The sequence below is a fragment of the Mauremys reevesii genome, unplaced genomic scaffold, assembly GCF_016161935.1.
Source record: "Mauremys reevesii isolate NIE-2019 unplaced genomic scaffold, ASM1616193v1 Contig17, whole genome shotgun sequence".
In the NCBI taxonomy this organism is placed as follows: Eukaryota; Metazoa; Chordata; order Testudines; family Geoemydidae; genus Mauremys; species Mauremys reevesii.
In genome coordinates this window covers 441,478-450,626 of record NW_024100793.1, presented here as the reverse complement: position 1 = coordinate 450,626, position 9,149 = coordinate 441,478, and the positions used below count along the sequence as shown (strand labels likewise).

At 46.2% G+C, this 9,149-nt stretch overlaps 1 long non-coding RNA gene across 2 annotated transcripts; it reads right to left on the bottom strand.

The window, feature by feature from the left end:
• Nucleotides 1-1,635: 1,635 nt before the first annotated feature.
• Nucleotides 1,636-8,373, bottom strand: LOC120393220. 2 transcript variants are annotated; one of them, XR_005591945.1, is made up of 5 exons: nt 8,212-8,373; nt 7,958-8,095; nt 7,633-7,744; nt 4,935-5,195; nt 1,636-2,011 (listed from the first exon to the last, which is right to left on the bottom strand). It is a non-coding gene; the product is annotated as an uncharacterized LOC120393220 (long non-coding RNA). The 2 variants fall into 2 exon arrangements; XR_005591946.1 differs by lacking the exon at nt 7,958-8,095 and having other exon boundaries at nt 8,212-8,369.
• Between the last annotated feature and the right edge of the window lie 776 nt (nt 8,374-9,149).

Below are 9,149 nucleotides of genomic sequence, written 5' to 3'. Positions count from 1 at the left end.
ATGAGTGGTTGGCAGCGTGTGAGCCACAATTTCTGTTCATTTAATCTGCCTGTCTGGGGTTTACACTGCATGCATCATCATGGTGTCTGAGCACCTGTCTGGACAATGGCAGTGGTCCTTGTTATCCATAATCCCCTCCAGCCAGCACAGACTCTAGAAGATGGTATCACTGGCCCCAGAAAGAGCTCTCCCCAACCAGGGCTATCACTGGAATCCATGTATTTCGCAGGTAGATCACTTCACTCCTTTGCATTTCTATTTATAGCTCTGCGTTCATGCTGGCTAAGCAGGAAAGAGATTAACTGAATACTCACTCTCCCAGGGAAAAACCTCCAATCACACTGTTTATCAACATGGGTCTGATTTCCCAGACAAGACTGATTCACTTTCTGGACTGTACCAGCTCCTTCCCACTTGACTAGCTGACCTGACACAGCTCACAATTCCTCCTTTGTTGGCTAGGAAAATGATCCTAAGGAAACTTCATGTGGATTCCCACTGCACTGCAGCAAGTGGGGGCTCTCTTCACCAAATGCAGCCCTAGATGCACATTCTACCCAGTGAGTTGGCCAGTTCCAACCTGACATCTCTGACCCAGGGATACTATTTTCAGGGTCAAGACGGACACATGACTAGAAGTAAAGGGTGTCATGTGACCCCTCTAAGAACTCCTCCGACCGCCCTCTACCAATCAGGATGGGTTTTAACACACAATCACCCTGAGAGGAGATTTGACCAATCTGGGGGTGTCCTGGCGTGGAGTGATCAGGCAGGAAGAGGGTCATATGACTCCTCTAAGAACGCCTCCATAGCCCCCTGCCAATCAAGATGGGTTTCAGCGACAGAGGACTTTCCCCAAGAGTGGATTTGACCAATCGGGGGGAAGGGAGCTCTGGGCGAGATGACCCATGCAGAAGAGGGTCATGTGACCCCTCTAAGAGCTCCCCTATCGCCCTCTACACATCAAAAATGCAGCATCACCCCCAGAAGTCCCAGCACCACATGGAAGAGGCCATTTTGTTCCAAGAATGCATGTTTTAGAAATCATGGAAACAGAGAGGTAAAATGGAGTCCTTCACCACCTCTGAGAGAATTTAGGATTGAAAAAGTTCTAACGGAGAAAGGAAAAGGGAGAAAAAAGCAGCTACTGGTGAAATGGTCGGGGTGGGCCAATAAGTTTAACAGCTGGGTCAAAGCTTCTCAACTCTGTGACATTTAGAGGCAAACAAAAATGATTCCTCCTGCAAAGAGAGAGAGAGGAAGAGAGAGAGAAATGAGCGACAGCAGGTTTTACATTACTTTGCCCAGCAACGCCAGCTCTGGGTCCCCCCCCCCCCAAAACCTCAGCTCAAACTTTACAATACAGATAATTAGCCCCTTGCATCTCCCAGGTGCCTGGGAGATGGGGTTAGTGGAAATACAATACCCGCACAGCTGCAACATAGAAAAGTTAGACTTAGACTAAAGTCATTCTCCAAAAATGGGTATAGTGCAAAGATAATTGAAAGCAGCCTGTTTGCTGGAGCTTGCTACTCTTTCTATATAGCAAAACTGCTTCATACTCCCAGTGGACTTTGTCCAATATTGTTTTTAAAAATGAGTACCTATTGGGAATTTCTTAGCACTCAATGCTAGTACAAGTCAAGCCATTTATTTGGGGACCTAGATATGAACACAACCGCCTAACCTGAGGCAATTTTTTTTTTAAATCAAACTTGGCTTGTATTCATGTGTTACCTATTGCCATGGTGGCATCAGCAAGCGGGACATATGCAATGAAATTCACTGTACATAAAGTTGCCGCAAGAGTCTGAAGCTAATGCTTGTTGCTTCACTGCACTTTGGGGAGAGAGCTGATCAGTGAAACAGAACACCTGCCTTTCCAGACATAATCCATTGTCCAAAATTCCTCTTCATCCAAATGAATGCCACCTCCTCTTTCTTCTCCAGGTCCATATACATGACCCAGCTCACCACAAGACCCATCAAATGGGGAAAAAGTCTCCAGGCTCTGGCAAAGTACACAAAGCTTTTAGCTGACAGTTGAGGGAACCAAATAATCAACTCAACTTCAAACAACCATAATTTGAGCAAAAATAAAAACATGGTCCTCAAACTTTCCATCTCACTTAACTTCTCTTTGTTGCTAATGTTTCAAACCACACAGGCATGTGTTAGGTCAACAACTCAGAGCCAAACCCCCAGATTTTCCAGAGCTCTGCTTCATGTTCTGGGGAAACAGAGGCTCACAGGTAGGTTCAAGCCACCTTTCTACTGACCCAGCCAATCTCTTAAACTGTCTGGGGCCAAGTTTTAACTTTCTGTGCCAGGTAGCTACTCCCAAGATGCTGCTGGCCAAGATTGCAAGAACACATCATGCTCCAGTCCCACCTCTCATACCTTTGCCATGCCCCCCTCCTGGTCCTTAGACTGCCCCAGAATGTCTCCTAGTATTTACAGGGGAATCTTCAGCTGCCACTTTAAAGCAACATTTAGTTCCCTTTTTGCCCTCTGAGCCAATGCAGTGGCTCAAAGGGGACATACAAGGAAGTAAGGATCTGGGCCATCCAATTTCAACATTGTGAATATTTCTTTCACATCTGTCCTGCACACATGTATTTCTAAATATTAAACACTGTTTCTGTGCGAGTTCCCAGATTTTTCTTAAATTTAAATGATTCCTATTAAAGTAATCAATTTTATGAAGAGACTGGTATCTTCCTTACAGGGTAGATTTACACTATGGCCCCAATCCTGAAATCTTTTGAGTAGTAATTCCTTTTAAAGCCTAAAGTCTGCCCTCAGTTACAACCATGGTATTCCCATTGCATTCAATGGAAGTTTAACGTGTATCTGAGGGCAGAATAAGGCCTTATACTCAGTCTCCAATCTGTGCTTTCTGCTCAGCTGCACTCTGTGCAGGAGGTGACAGGAAAGGAGAAAAGTTTCTCCCCATCCCCTGGGCTGCCATAAAGTAGAGCAGCCTTAAGGCAGCTCAGCTTACCCTGGCTTGTAATAGTCACCAGATAGGAAGGATAGGGGCCAGATACTGCACATCAATAGGAGGAGTAGCCTGACTCGATATGTGACGATAGGCAGCACTGAAATTCATGTTGTTTACTTTCCTTAGCACTTCAAAATGTCTTTTGGAAATACTCTTTAAGGAAGCACCAAAGAAACCAGGCAGCTTTTAGAAGCAAATGTAATCATGGTATTAGCATTGCCATTGTCTACTGTCACAAAATGTAGTGGTGTGATATCACTTCAGACATTTACAGTCATCTCTACTGCTTGGTCCACTTCCTCATGCCTCAGTTTGTTGGTCTAATTCACCATCCTACATGCAAGGAAAGTGTAGGTCATACATGTTAATATGCAGTGTTATCATAGCCGAGTTGGTCCCAGGAGATTAGAAAGATAAGGTGCGTAAGGTAATTTTTTTTATTTGACTAACTTTCAAGTTGCTTCCAACTTCCCACTTCTAAGTTGGTTCAATAAAAGCGATGATCTCACCCACCTTGTCTCTTTAATAAATGTTAATAGACAGCAACTCAGAGTTGTGGCTTGTGAGCTCAGAGGGCTGTATTCTCTGGCCCACCAAGTTCATTTTGCACCATCTAAGTAGCACTCAGTGAACTTAAACCAGCTGCAGCTTGATGTTAGAGAATTCCTCCTGTCTAAGGGAATCACCGCAGGTATATGGCCGGTGATGGCAGTATAGCTGCCTCCCATGCCACTGTAGCTCCTGGAGCACTGTTGTAATCTACATTGTTTTATATGTAAATTGCAACTAGTTACACCCATGTTCAAACAAACTGTCTCTCTCTTTGGATTAATTGCTCACTCTCATTATTGTAGTGCTGTGTTGTAAATCAGCTGGTCTCAACTGTGGGCCCACAGCCCACTGGACCCCAATCCCCCTGCTCTGCGGGGCAAGTCTTGAGCCCCCCACATTCCGTGGAGCTCCTGAGCCCCCCCAGTCCCATAGGGCAGAATCCTGCCCGTAGCTGAAGCCCAGAGGGCCCCCCCCACATCTGAATCCTGGAGGGCCCTCCCTCGCTGGGTCATGGAGTTTCTATAGCATGTTGAGGGCGGGGGGCTTCAAAAGAAAAAGATTGAGACCTCTCATTGTAAACAACACTCAAACATCCATCTGGGCACCACAAAATAGTTATTAGCCCTTCTGTGATGTGCAGCAGCCAATCTCTATCTGTAACATCAGTCAACATCTTGCCCCAGTGAGGTTAGATTTGGGATTTAACTTAATAGCGTCTCTGATGAAATATGGCATTTCATGATCACCTCAGGAGACACTGTCCAGTGCATGCCACCCCCAACACAAGACCAGCCCTCAGAGATTTATTACTACTGTGACTCTCTCCTTTTTCTTCACAAAGCCACATACTGCAGCTCTCTCGCTGGGCTCAGGCTGTGTTCTGACAACAATAAGCCAACTGCAGCCAGAGCAAGTTTTGAGGATACCAAGGGGTGCATGGAATGCAGGACAGACCCTTCAGTCCTCATTCAGGTAAATTCCTCCTGACTTTTATTCTGCTTAACTAAGGGCTGCAGACATTAGTTCATAGCACTGGGCCCCTCTACCCTTACAGTGAACAGTTCTCCTGGAAGTTGTAAACAAGTTCCAGTCAGAACCAGTTTTCCTAAGGGGTTTCCCAAGCCCCAAGCAGGGGCTGTCTTTTCTAAGGGGTTTCCCAAGCCCCAAGCAGGGGCTGTCTTTTCTAAGGGATTTCCCAAGCTCCAAGCAGGGGCTGTCTTTTCTAAGGGATTTCCTGGGCAAGCGTATAAAAGGTGCCCTGGACACAGCCTCAGGGCTGTCCATCTGAGTGGCAGCCAGGGATGGTCATGGGTCACAGGTCTTACTTGCAGCCTGATCTGTAAAGAGAAAAGAGAGAAGGAGAAGAAACACCACTTACCTTTGTCACCATCCATCATGGTTCTCCTGTGCATTCAGACAGCATATACTGAGCGGAAAGAACACTCAGTGCAGGAGATGAAGGGACTGAGTTAAACTGCAGATGTCAAGGTCACTTACTTCCATTTTCAGTGACTAATCTCTTAAGCCAGTGGGGATGGCCAGGGTACAAAAGTATTTCTGTAGATCAGCATGTGATTATTTGTATTCCAGTACTGCCTCATAGTCCCAGTCACAGACCAGATTCCCATTGTGCTAGGACCTGTACAAACACAGAACAAGATGGTCCTTAACTGTCATTAATTAACACATTAACAGCACAACAAACAGACAAGAGAATAATAAAGCAAGCAAAAAAGCCCCCTTTGACCAGGTACCAGCATATAACTAATATAAGGCTACATATTTAAGGAACTTTCTCCCTGATTCAGGGTCTGATGTAACAAAGCCCCTGTTCCATACCATTGTGTAAACTGGGGACTTGTATAATTGCACAAGTATACAGCAGCACACAGTTGAGGCCTACTTAATTTTTAGTACATTAACAGGAGGCCACTCTGCAAGAAACTAAGGGCTTGGTCAGCACAGAGAGTTTGCCTGTCTCTGTGCTGGGGTTATGCACCCCTCACGGTCTACACCTGGCTCCAAAATCGGGCCTTTCAAAAATGCAGCATTGTGTAGGAGCACAGGTAATTGTAATAATGCTTGTCCATTGCAGCTGTTAAAATCAGGGCAAGGCATCCACATATAGGTCCACTACGGATGGACCAGTGATAGGAAGAGTGTTTGTGCATGTGACAAGTAACACCACGAACTATGTAATGCCACAGAACAAATTAAGATCAACAACAGAACAACCTTGTGTGTGGCAAAGCCATGACAAATACTGTGCAGGCATCAAGCAGCTCATAAATTAGCACATCATCACCCAAACACTGCCTGAGCTTGACTTAGATCTTGGGCAATAGCAGACCCTCAAAAAGAGGCCACAGCTTTACACCCATGATCACTGTGGTGTTAATTGGCTGCATTTTACAAGAGCTGCATCATAGGTTGACTCTGAGTGTGTTTACAGGGGGCCAGGTTTTCACCACACAGGCACAGACACACAGAGTGTTCTGCAGCAGTGTTAGCTGAGCTACAGCAATGAGCAGTGGGATCCTAGAGCCAGCCCTGAACTATATTATTCCACACAAATGAGAAATGTCTTAAAACCATGGAGCTTTCCTTTTGGGCACTATAATAGGGATCCACTCACATTTTGAGAGCCTCTTAGTGGCTGGGTCTGGTACCACAGTCCTTTTCTCACCCCTGGGGAACCCTGCCAGCCGACCTCAGTGAGTTTTCTGTGGCTCAGGCCTCTGGCTAAGTCCCAAAGTCCAAATGATCGGGTCCAAAATCGGGCCTTTCCTACTACTAGCCCTCTGGGATAGTCAAGAACAGTCCCATTGCCCTCACTAGGTTCTCCAGCCCCAACTCTGGGTCCTTGAAATTCTGCCCTTTGTCCAAGCTCTCCATAAGCATTTTCCCCCTTCATGGGGCTTATACCACGGTAGATGGTAGGGGAACTGGGCCTGCCCATAACTCTGGCTTCCAAACCATGGACCCTGTAAACAGTAGCTAGGCACTGCTTTTTTTCAGTTCATTGTTGCTTCTTCCTACCAGCCACTTTTAGCTTCACTCTCACCTCAGGGTTAAAGTTCTTAGGGACTCTCTTCCTGCAAACACAGCTTAAACAAATGCTTCCAGAATCAAACTCTAGCTATCCCCTGACTTTCTGTGGCCAGAGAGCAACACCCTTTCTTGCTCCTCCAGTTCCTGCCAGAAACTGACCTGCTAAGGCCTTGCAGCTCCTTTTAGCTGAGCCTGATGGGCTCTGATTGGCTGCTTTCCTGAGGCCTCTCTAGACAGACCCAGATTTGTGGCTCTTTTCCTGGGGCAGGGTGTAGTAGGACCACAGGGCCTCTTGTAAAAAGCCTCAAAGCCTAGGTACAGCCCATCACAGGCACAGATCGATTGTTTTTCTTAGAACCAGATAAGCCCCTAAGATAGTTGCTTAGCATAAGTGGGAAATATGATGCAGATGTTAGAGGAAGGCTGTGGAAAGGGAGGATGGTCCAGCAGTTATCGCACTAGCCTAGGACTTCATGTGTGACCTTGGGCAAGGCACTTAGCCCTTCTGTGCATCAGTTCTCTGCCTGTAAAATAGAAATAGTAGTGCTTCCCTACCTCCCAGGAGTGTTGTGGGGATACATACATTACAGAGTTTTGAGGTACTCAGATACTACAGTAATGAGAATCTAAAATAGATGTGAATGTGTTTGTATGTTGCTTGTTTTATAGTATTAGGACACTAGGTTCATTCCGAAGATCTGCTGAGCTAAACCAAAATCAGGAGCTGTTGGTTAGTATCAGCACTAGGACTTGACAGAAGAGATCCAGTAATTCAAACTCTGTATTTCTCTCAGCCAGCACCTGTGGTTGTGTAGCTAGTTTAGCCAATAGCAGCAATAAAAATATCTGAGAGAGAATGACTCCGAAAGGTAGAATGAAGTTCCTGGCCAGGTTTCCATATAAAGGAAGATCCATTCTACTGTCTAAAATGACAATTACTCTTATTAACTGAACTGTACAACTCCCGAAAGAAAGGCAGACAACAGTCTACTGATTAAACTGCTCTTCAGAGCCCTGTGTTTCACCTGGGCAAGGAAAGCTGTGCTGGTGACTTGGCTGTTTTCTGTTGGGGAATTCACCCAGGGGAGGAGGCTCTGGATGATCTCAGATGTTATTAGTCCAGATCTTAGCGGAACACTGGAAGACAAAAGAAACCACTTATGGGGTTGATTGCACACTTCAAAAACTCAGCTGCTCTGAGCAGACAGCTCTGATATCTATGGGTGGGAGCTGTGTGTTTCCACCCAGGGCACCCCCCCCCCCACAAAGCTATAAACTGGAGTTTCCCTCTCAGCCACTCTATTTGCTACTGATTCCCAAGGATAAAATGATGCCTCCTAGATCTCTTACCTCACCAGCAGACACACTCCCTCATGGTGAGTCTGGGGGTTTTCAAGCAGACTCCATGTTCTCTGCTCCCAGAGTGCTCTCACCAGTCTCTCATTCCCACCCTTGAAAAGCACAGACTCTAATGCTTAGATAGAAAGCCTGGGGAAAGAGAGGCAGAGAACTGCAGCAATCAGTCCAGTTGAGAACTGCTGGTGTAGAAGACCCTACAAACCTTCCAACAATCCCAGCATGCAGAAAAAACAGCCTTTGCTTACCTGATAGGTTTAACAGCAAATGAGTCTTCAGGAATTTATACGGGAGCAAGCCCAGGTCTGGCAACAACTCCCCCAAAGTTTGCTGAGTCCTGTGACAGGAAATGGAAACCAGGCACAGGCGATCAGACTCTGTAAAATGGGACCTGCAAACAACCCTGATCTGGTTTTGGTTACTCTTAAAGGAGTAGCAGTGAGACCTCATAGGGACAGAATAATGTGGGCCCTTCGACTGACACCCTATTTAACCAGAGAAGCACATATATGGCTCTTAGTGATTAGCGGGCAAGAGATTATGACATAATTAAGGCAGCCATGTTGGACCAGGTGGGGCCTCTCCACAGAAAAGTACTGCCAGAAATGTAGAGTTGAAAAATGGATTGAGGGATTAGGCCTCTGTGCATTTGGACAGAAATTAAAAGATTGGGCCACTCATTGGTAAAGCCAGATACTGAAACTGGGGGAGATCATGGACTGCATGATTCTGGAAGTTTCTTCAGAGTCTCCCTGAGCATACTTGAGTATGGGTTACGTGGCGCCAGCCAGTTAATCTGGACCCCGTAGTTAAAGATACAGAGGTATTTGCAGAGGCGGACATTCCCAGAGTGAGTCAGTGGTTTAAGGGACTAGATTTGAGAAGGACCAGAGTGCCTCCAGCTGGGAAGGGCAGCAAGTAGCAGAGGAAGGCGCCTCAAGGAACTGTAGTGGGAGCTTGGCCTACAGTGTGCTTCCGACATGGACGTGAAGGATATCTAAAAAGAGACTGTCCTAAAATGGGCTGTGGGTTTGCACAGTTTTGTGGCTGGGACAAGACTCCCAGGCAGGGAAGAAAAAAGAAAGTAGCTACCATATTGGTCTGGGTAGGTTGGAGCCACCAAAGGGACTAATGGACACAGTTTCATCCTATTTGCTAATCAGGCAGGAGTTAGTGAAACCCCACT